Consider the following 9,121-nt stretch of genomic DNA (forward strand, 5'->3'; position numbering starts at 1 on the left):
TTCTTCTAAAGTCTGAGGAGCAGGCTATTTTTTGCAGCTACCTGATTTTCCTAGGTCCAGCCCATTTGAAGAGGCTCAAATCTTAGGCAAATTGATGACATGTGAAAATTTACCATAGCTTCAGCCTCCCCTCTCTGTGCTGTATCTTCACATAGTGACAAAGCTCTTGAAGGGGCCTCATAACTTCCTGCTTTTTAAATTCCCATATTGCTATAAAATAAGAAGAAACCTGGAAATTAGTAAGTATACATCATAAATACGGGTGTTCTAACTTTTATCATCTCTGGGCCACACTGGAAGAAGAAGAGTTGTCCTGGGCACACACTAAATACACAAACACTAATGAAAACAAAAGTATCTTGTTGTGTTGGGCCGCATTCAAAGCCATCCTTGGGCTGCCTGCGGCCTGCAGGGCCACGGGTTGGACACACCTGTTACATCATTTACTGGCATGTCTGTTGTCAACTCAAGCTCACCATCACCCTATTCTAGCCAGGAACTACCTTTCTCACAGTCCCCCAACCCTATGGTCCTGGTCAGACTTAGCATCTCTTCCAATAGGAGAAATTCCTGTGAGAATTGAACAGCTGCACAGTAGGGGCCAGAATTCTCAGGATGCAGTTACAGTCAGAAGCCTGAGTAGATGTGAGGTTCTAAACAATTACCTCAACTGGTGCTACAAACTGAGATACAGGGCAGGAGCTTTCCAGAAATTCTTAAAATTCGCACTCTAGTGACTTGCCTGCTTTGGTGTGGCAGCCTGAGATCATGTTTGGTGGCTTCCCTAATCTTGGTTCCTTAACTCTTTCAGTGGGCGGGTATGCCTCTAATATCCTGCATTGAAACCCTTCATACCTGAGGTGCACAGAGTGGCTTGCCTTGTCCTGACTGTATCTGGGCTGTGTATGCATCACAGTCCAGATGGAATGTGCAGGCATCACCTGTTTCTACTACTCTGGGTATGTGAGTCCCTTTTATAACATATCTGATGAACTGACACTCAACTTGTTCTTAAACACTTAAAGAGATATGGAATTGATGGCTTCAGAGACAGCCCATTTCATCACAGAATTGCCAAAATTGATGGAAAGCATAGTATAGTGTACAGTAGAGTGAGCACAGGTGGTTTTTATTCAGAAAAGCCTGGCTTTGCATCCTATGTTTGCTATATATAAACATTGAACAACTTGCTTATCAGCCTCAGGTTGTTTTTTTGTCATTGTTTATGGTTTTTTCCTATAAGGTGAGGGCAATAATTATAGCTACTTTTTTAGGGTTGTTATGAAAATTAAATGACATCAAGTTTATAAAACATCTTTTCCCTATACTAACCACAAGTCAGCATCTATATAACTTTCACCCTTTGACCTAATTCTGTTCTCTGGAGTCATGCAAGTAAGGCCCCAGCTAGGCCACAGAACAGCTTTGTGAGAATGAGGGAAAGGCTGTCCCTTTGGCCGACTCTGCCTGGTATCAGGGCATATGGCTTGGTGAGCAGAGCAAGAGCTGGATTTCAGCCCCCAACTGAGCACCCTTGAGCACAGCCTGAAAAACCACCCACTAGGTCAATGTATGCAGAGCTAATATAACCTCTTATGAAAATCCTTCTTGTGTTTTAAGACTTGTCTCAATTCCTCAATTCACCCTTCCTTACTTGCTAAATTAAACATCACCAACTGGATGCAGACTGCCCCATAGTGAAATAAGCAGTGCACTCTCCATTTATGAGTGATTCAGCCAAAGGATGGATGAATTGGAAGACAAATACACCAACTAAAAGTCATTCATGTTAAGGTGTCAGCTTAATCATGCATTTGCATTTTTAAATGTTACTGTAGAGGTTTATCCTTTTGTTAAAGATTGTTGGACATCAATGAGAGTGTGGGGAGGAGTGTGTGTGTGCCTCCTGCTGAGTATGGGAAAGGGGAAGGCATGTGAAATCCTCACTTGGCCCCCACAACTGCACCTGAGGGCCTCTCTGGTTTCTTCCTTCAGCGTGACTTGGGGGTGGCCGGGCCCAGGGCTGATATCCACCTCCCCTCTGACAGCAGCCCACTTTTAATGTTCCTGTGGCCAAGGCAAGAGAACAGATGGAGGCCAATAAGTCATATTTCTAAGTATTTAGATGTTATGAATAAGCTAAACTGTTAAATAAAATATGCTTTATTTTCCTGCTTCGATAGTTATTTATAATGGCAAACTTGAGAAAATATGAGCAAAACTGTTTTTTATATGGCTGATGGCAAAATATCGAAGATGATTGAATTATTATTGTGCATGTTGATAAGCCAGTGATACTTGAATAAATGATACATAATTCATTAACAATTATATGTTTATTATATAAAATTAATTTGTCTTACCTTCATTTTAGCAAAATCACTAATTACATTGGTATAACTTAATATTTTCATATGTGCTCTATTGCATTAATAACAAATTAATCAATATTTATTAGGTCATTGTGGTTTATATATACACATGTATATTTATATACATATATTTAGTTTTTAAAATTCATTTCAATTTGGAGAAATATCCCTCTTTTTTGGTTAAAATTCTTTTTTTTTAAATTTTATTTATTTATCTTTAGAGAGGAAGGGAAGGAGAAAGGAAGAGAAGTATCAATGTGTGGTTGCTTCCCGTGCGTCCCCTGCTGGGAACTGGTCCCTGCTGGGAACTGGCCTGCAACCCAGGCATGTGCCCTGACTGGGAATCGAACCGCGATTCTTTGCTTTGCAGGCCCGCACTCAATCCACTGAGCTACACCAGACAGGACTATTTTATTTTTTATTTTTTAAAATTTTATTTTATATGGAATGCTTCACAGATTTGCATGTCATCCTTGCACAGGGGCCATGCTAATCTTTTCTGTATTGTTCCGATTTTAGTATGTGTGCTGCGGAAGCAAGCATGAGAAATATCCCTTTTACATAGCAGGAGCAACTGAAATCATCAAAAAGTTATTAAACTAACAATTAAATTTTGCAATGAACATTATACACAAATTTACATATATTTAAACTCGTGAGGTCACATGTGACAAAATATCATTTTATTGAAAAATACTATAGACTATTTTAATATCAAATCCTTGTTTTAAATCTTTTAAAAAGATTTTATTTATCTTTAGAGAGAGGGGAAGGGAGGGAGAAAGAGAGGGAAGAGAAAATCAATGTGTGGTTGCCCCTGGTGTGCCCCACACTGGGGACCTGACCTACAACCCAGGCATGTGCTCTGACTGGGAATCAAACCAGCAACCCGTTTTTTTCACAGGCCAGCACTCAATCCACTGAGCCACACCAGCAAGGACTCAAATGCATTGTTATTTTAACATGATTATGACAATTAAATTAATTTATTTATCTAACTTATTTTAGAGAAAGGGGAAAGGAGAGAGAAATAGAGGGAGGGAAACATCAATTGGTTGCCTCTTATTCCCACCCTAACTGGGGACCAAACCCACAACTGGGAATTGAACAGGTGAACTTCCACTTTGTGAGACGATGCCCAACCCATGAGCCACATCAGTCAGGGCTAAAAGAATATCACTTAAGGAACCATCTAGATATAGAAAATATTTCTTACATTTCTATTTCAAATTTTCCAATATTTGGTTATTATACAGAAAACCAAAATTAGCAGGACATTGTTTAATTTATTCAAATTTCTCTCCAATTAAAGCTATACTCTGATATGATGGCCAAAAACATGGCTTCCATTAAAATTAGAAACTATTGGGAATTATTTGTACATAAATGATCTGTTTGATAGGTAAACATTGTCATTTCCTTGCTTTAATGTCCTTATATTTTACTGGAGTATTACTTTTATTGTATATTGTCAACAGATATATTGCAGTTTATTTTTATTTAGAAAAAACAATGATTGTAACATTTTTTAAAGGTATTTTTTAGTCCTTTAAAAGTGAAACAGGCAAACTTGGAACTTTTAAAATTTTTTGTTAATTTTAAGTAATATTAGTAATAAGCAAAAGTTAATATCAAATAACTATGGATAGCATGAATTCTAAATTAATTTTCTCCGGAGTCTCATGCCTCATATTTTATTTGAGATCCTTCTGCTGTTCCCTTTAACTCCCATGGTGCATCTTCACATCTCACCCAGATTCAACCCAACTGCACTAACAGACTCAGGCAGCAGTCCCACCTCACACGCATCCGCAGGTGATTTTAAAGTCACCACTTTGTTTTGTCAGGGTATTTCGTCTTTGGGAAGATACAGAAAATACAGTATATGATCTTTGAATTGCTGTCAAAATGGTTGACTTCGTATCTCCTAGTAACAAATTCATATGTGCGCTGCATATGATAAACACTGGAGTATTTTTAGATTTTTGGCCAATATTCTCTATGGTAACTTTCTGTTTATCAGCCACATTGCCACCATCATATCTTAGAGGTTGCCCTCAGTGAATTTTAGATTGTTTAAAGCTAAATAAATAAATTATTTAAGGCTAAATTTTAGTGTTAGTTTTTGAAAAGTTTAATTACATCTTATTAAACATTTTGATAACAGTAAAATTATTCGCAATTTTAGCATTCGGAGTTTCATCTACTTACTAATGCAAAGAATAGTATTATGCCTCCTAGAAGCTATGTTTACACTAACATCATTTTACGAATGAGATGAATTGTTGCAAAATTTTCCTTTTCTGTTCCATGCAACTGTAGTGAATACTGTAGCAATTCCTGAGTACCTGAGGAACCAAGATGGAACAGAAAGAGATGTAAGGAGGTGGATGCTTATGGCTACTGGGGAATGGTACTTTATTATGCAAAAATCTATAGCATTCACACACCTGAGAGGAAAGATTTGACAAGTTAATTGGTCTTTTCTTTCACCAAAGGACTCCTGCCAGTCAAATCCTTCCACCCTCCAGGGCACTGTGGTCTCCTTCATAGAATGTGGCACAATCCACAAACACTCCTGACTTCAGACTACTTAAGGGACAAAGGGCAAGAGAGGAAGAGAGGCACTTCCTGGGTCTCAAAAAGTGTCAGGATGTTACTGGGTGCAGCCAAGAGGGGGGCCCCAAATAGGGATTTGGAATGGGGTGCAGAACTCAAGGTGTCTAGGAAATATTAGAAAGACATATAAGATGTCCTCACCCCCTCTTCCCACAGGAGTGAGTTGGGGGAAGGGACACATGGAACAGGAACATGCAGGGCTGTTTTGTACAGCAACAGCCTTGCAACTAATCCATGGCATGGTCATTTAACATGTCTATAACCTTTAACTGGCTGCATAGATATGTTAAATAGCTGTGGCCATGCTCTGAGCCATTGGGATGGAAAGGGACTTCTTCCCAAGATGTAACTGGGGGCAGGTCCCCCAGGTAACAGCACCTGCATGAGAGTTTGGACAAGATTGGCTCCATGACATGGGGCCACACCTGCCCAGACTCACGATGGCAGCCTAGTAAACTTGTAATAATACAGAAATGCTGGCAGGTCTAACTGATTGTGGGAGGAGTCGGAAATGGGGGTACAGAGGAAGATTGGCGTGGGGATTTAAACCCAGACATGGCAGCCACTGGGATTGAGAACCACGCAGCTTTGCCAAAGTGGGGATCCCTGCAGCTTTGGGATGCTCCCTTTGGCCACATGGCCTGGGAAGCAGGAGAGACTTTGCCTGGAAGGAGGGTGAAAGAATTCTTGCCAGTAGGCCATGAGAAGGTGCCACATGGCTTTAGATTAATTGGAGACCCTTCCTGGACCGTGACACAGCTGATGGTGCCAGCAGCCTGAAACATGGACCTTTGCTTCTTTTCCAGAGTTATAGTACCTGGAATTAGGACTGGGGGAGAAGGGAGCACTGTGGGCCTCTGAGGGTATCCAAAAAGGACTTTGATATGTTAATGAAGACATTAGGTCGCTACTTTAAGTCTGTATAGCATTAAATAAACATTTCCTTTCCTTTTCACAAATTTGACATTGAGAGACATCTTTCCTATGGAGATGGACAATTGAACCTAGTGGGTGGGCCAATAATTGACCCCCTTTGGCCCTGTTCTGTAACAAGGAGAGTGGGGCACTGGTGTCAATGCCGATCACTACTCCCTGGTGAAGGAGGTGCCTGTAGGTTCTTTAATACATGTATTTGTCTGTGTATGTTTGTGACCTGCAGAGCCCCAAGGCCGGTCCTGCCAGAAAGTTCTCTTCTCTCTGTGGAGGTCTCTGTGGAGGTCTGCCTGAGTCTATCTGGGCCTGAACCCACGTCACATGCCTTCTTTGCCTGAAGGGTCCAGGTTTGGTCTCTTCACCTCCCCTCTTTCTGTACCAAGTCTTCCAGATAATCTTTTTTTGTTGGGAGGGTCTTTGAAGCTCTTGGACAAGATTTATTGCTTTTTAATGTCATTACACTCCCTTTTCTGTAATCTAGAATGAACCCCTCTGGTTATAAAGTTTCTGACAAAAAATGTTGCCTCTCCACTAAGGGAGTTTTTGCTGTAATTTAAGGACAACCTAAACCCTGGACACCCTCCCCTTATTAAAGAAGGGCACAGATAGACCTCCCCTAGGACAAACTCTCCTTTCTGCTCCCCAGAGTCCAAGAATTAAGGAAGTCTTCAGTAAACAGGAACTCTTGTTTCTTGATTATATTTTTGCCTTTTTTTAAAAAGAATTTACTGTTATGGCATTCGGTTCTGGGTACCATGAATTTAGTAACCATAGCAAAGTTCTCCATACTGTGTTACAGTTTAATAAGGTCAGATGTACTTAACAGTAATCAAGATAATGGGAGGAAAGTGCTCATCACAATGCTTAGCATGAAGCACTCTGCATATGGTAGCTTTCTCACTGAGATTACTGCGATTGTGAACTTCAGTGGGCCTTTACAGTTTCTGGTGCACTTTCAGATGCATTCTATGGTATGATCACTCTAATTACATGTAAGATGTGGGGGGGAAACGCCTCCCTTTAATGAACAGTAAAGTTGGTGGTCAGATCACTGAAGTCCCTAGAAGATCCCACACCTTTACACAGAGGACTAGAGTACAAGTTTTCTCATTCCTACTGATCAAACACAAGCAGTGGTATCTTTTGCCCAAAGCAGGAAAATAATGTTTTCTTATTTTCACCAAAATAAGTGCTGAAGTACCCCCAAATAGGAAAACATCTTGGGCCTAACATACACACATTAGTGGCATCTTTAAAATTCTGGGTATGGATTTCAGTACGATGAAGTTGAGTTTTCCAGGATGCAAGATTCCAAGTTTCCTGCTTGTGGGAAGTGTGGGTCGGAGATGTGTCTATGAGGTTGCTCCCTGGAGTGGAAAGCACTTGGCAGACAGAGCCTCCACAGCAGTTCCCCAAATCACAGCATAGCAATGCACGGCTGAGAGCTGCTGGAGACTTGGCTTTGCTTTCCCCACGCCCTTGGCGATACACATGCCCACTGTTCTCTCTTCATGGTCATGGAGGCTCTCACTAGAAGCTCTGAAATGCCTTTCTCCTAGCATGAATCACTCCCCAGTTACTCTCCCCACCCCAAACTCCCTCCTCCATATCCTCCTATTGCATTTGTGGTCTCTACTGCAACATTTAGCTTTACAGTCTGTACCTCAGACAACAAACCAGTCTTACCTCTGCAGTTAGATTTTAAGCAACTTAAGGGAAAAGGTTATGTTCATATTTTTGTGTCACTCATAGTACATAGCACAATGCTGAACCCATGTAGGGGTTTAATCATACTTATTGATGGATTGAATATACCCTTTGATGGGTTGAATCAGCAATCCCCAAACTTTTTGGTGTCATAACCCCTTTACTCTCTTCAAAGTGATTGGTGCTTGAAGATCAGGCACCATCATGAACAACGCCGTAACCATCCAGACCAGGAAGTTCATGACCAACAAACTACTTAGGCAGAAAGAAATAGTCATTAATGTCTTTCACCTAGGGAAGGTAACAGTACCTAAGACAGAAATTCAAGAAAAACTAGCCTAAATGAATAAGACCATACCAAATGTCATCTTTGTGTTTGGATTCAGAACCCATTTTGATGGTGGCAAGAAAACTGGCTCTGGCATGACTTACGATTCCTTGGATTATGCGAAGAAAAATGAACCCAAGTGTAGACTTGCAAGCCATGGCTTGTATGAGAACTTAAAAAAATGCCAGGAGCACAAGAACAGAATGAAGAAAGGCAGGGGGGCCGCAAAGGCCAGTGCTGGCCAAGAGAAGGAGTAAAGGTTCTTCAGTGACTTTATCGGTGGGGTTGTGCAGAATTTTCACCAAAAATGTAATAAACTAAGAACTTCTATGTAAAAAATGATTGACAATGCAAGGATATCTTGTTTATGGGGATTATATCTGTCCAACACTTAACAGTATTAAAAATTTAAACTGAGAAAATTTTGAAGTATCACTGCAAAACAAAAATACACGTGTACTTTTCATTGCATTTCGGAACAGATGCAAGGCAAATTTTGGGATTTCAAAATAACAAATCATTGGACAATATTGAGATTTCAAAGATTATACCAGGTATAATTGAAGATAACTTAGAGCACAGGAGTACTTCAAACAGCTGAGTTAATTTTAAAAATTAATGTTCAGGGGCATGTTTATACCCCTGACTCTATCTTAGAAAATTCTAGAAAACATAAGGTTACAGAAGCATACAGTCCATGAATTGTTGGAGCAGAAACAGTGCCCCATGTTATGTCGTCTGTAGGAATTTCGTTGGACACTCAGGAGAGAATAGGAGTGGAGCAGACAAAGAGCACTCCACCAGCATTACAAAAGCAGTTGGACTTTAAGGATTCTCCTGGAAGAGACTTGGGGACCCCGAGAGTTCCAAGATCAGACTTTGGAAACCAGTAGGTTAAATTGTAGTCTTGGTTAATTAGACCACTTAAAGATGCTCATTACACAAAATTACTACCAGAGAATTATAGGAAAATTAGAAACTATTTACAGTGATTGACATCTGTATTAGTCATGCAGAGCTGGATTAGTTATTCATCTATTTGTATTAGTTATGTAGTTACCCCTAAACTTAGTGGCTTAAACCCATAAACATTTATGATGTTACAGTCTCTGTGGGTCAGGAACCCTGGTGCAACTTAGCAGGGGGCCTGTGGCTCAAAATG

General features: G+C 40.3%; 1 non-coding gene and 1 pseudogene across 1 annotated transcript; one reads left to right on the top strand and one right to left on the bottom strand.

Moving 5' to 3' along the window:
• Positions 1-2,808: 2,808 nt before the first annotated feature.
• LOC128625889 (U6 spliceosomal RNA) lies at positions 2,809-2,911 on the bottom strand. The gene has a single exon (XR_008389752.1). It is a non-coding gene; the product is annotated as a U6 spliceosomal RNA (small nuclear RNA).
• A 4,924-nt stretch (positions 2,912-7,835) lies between these two features.
• On the top strand, positions 7,836-8,216 carry LOC119056098 (40S ribosomal protein S24-like; annotated as a pseudogene).
• The last annotated feature ends 905 nt before the right edge of the window (positions 8,217-9,121 follow it).

This window comes from Artibeus jamaicensis, unplaced genomic scaffold (assembly GCF_021234435.1).
Source record: "Artibeus jamaicensis isolate MK-2021 breed Jamaican fruit bat unplaced genomic scaffold, CSHL_Jam_final scaffold_1019, whole genome shotgun sequence".
In the NCBI taxonomy this organism is placed as follows: Eukaryota; Metazoa; Chordata; class Mammalia; order Chiroptera; family Phyllostomidae; genus Artibeus; species Artibeus jamaicensis.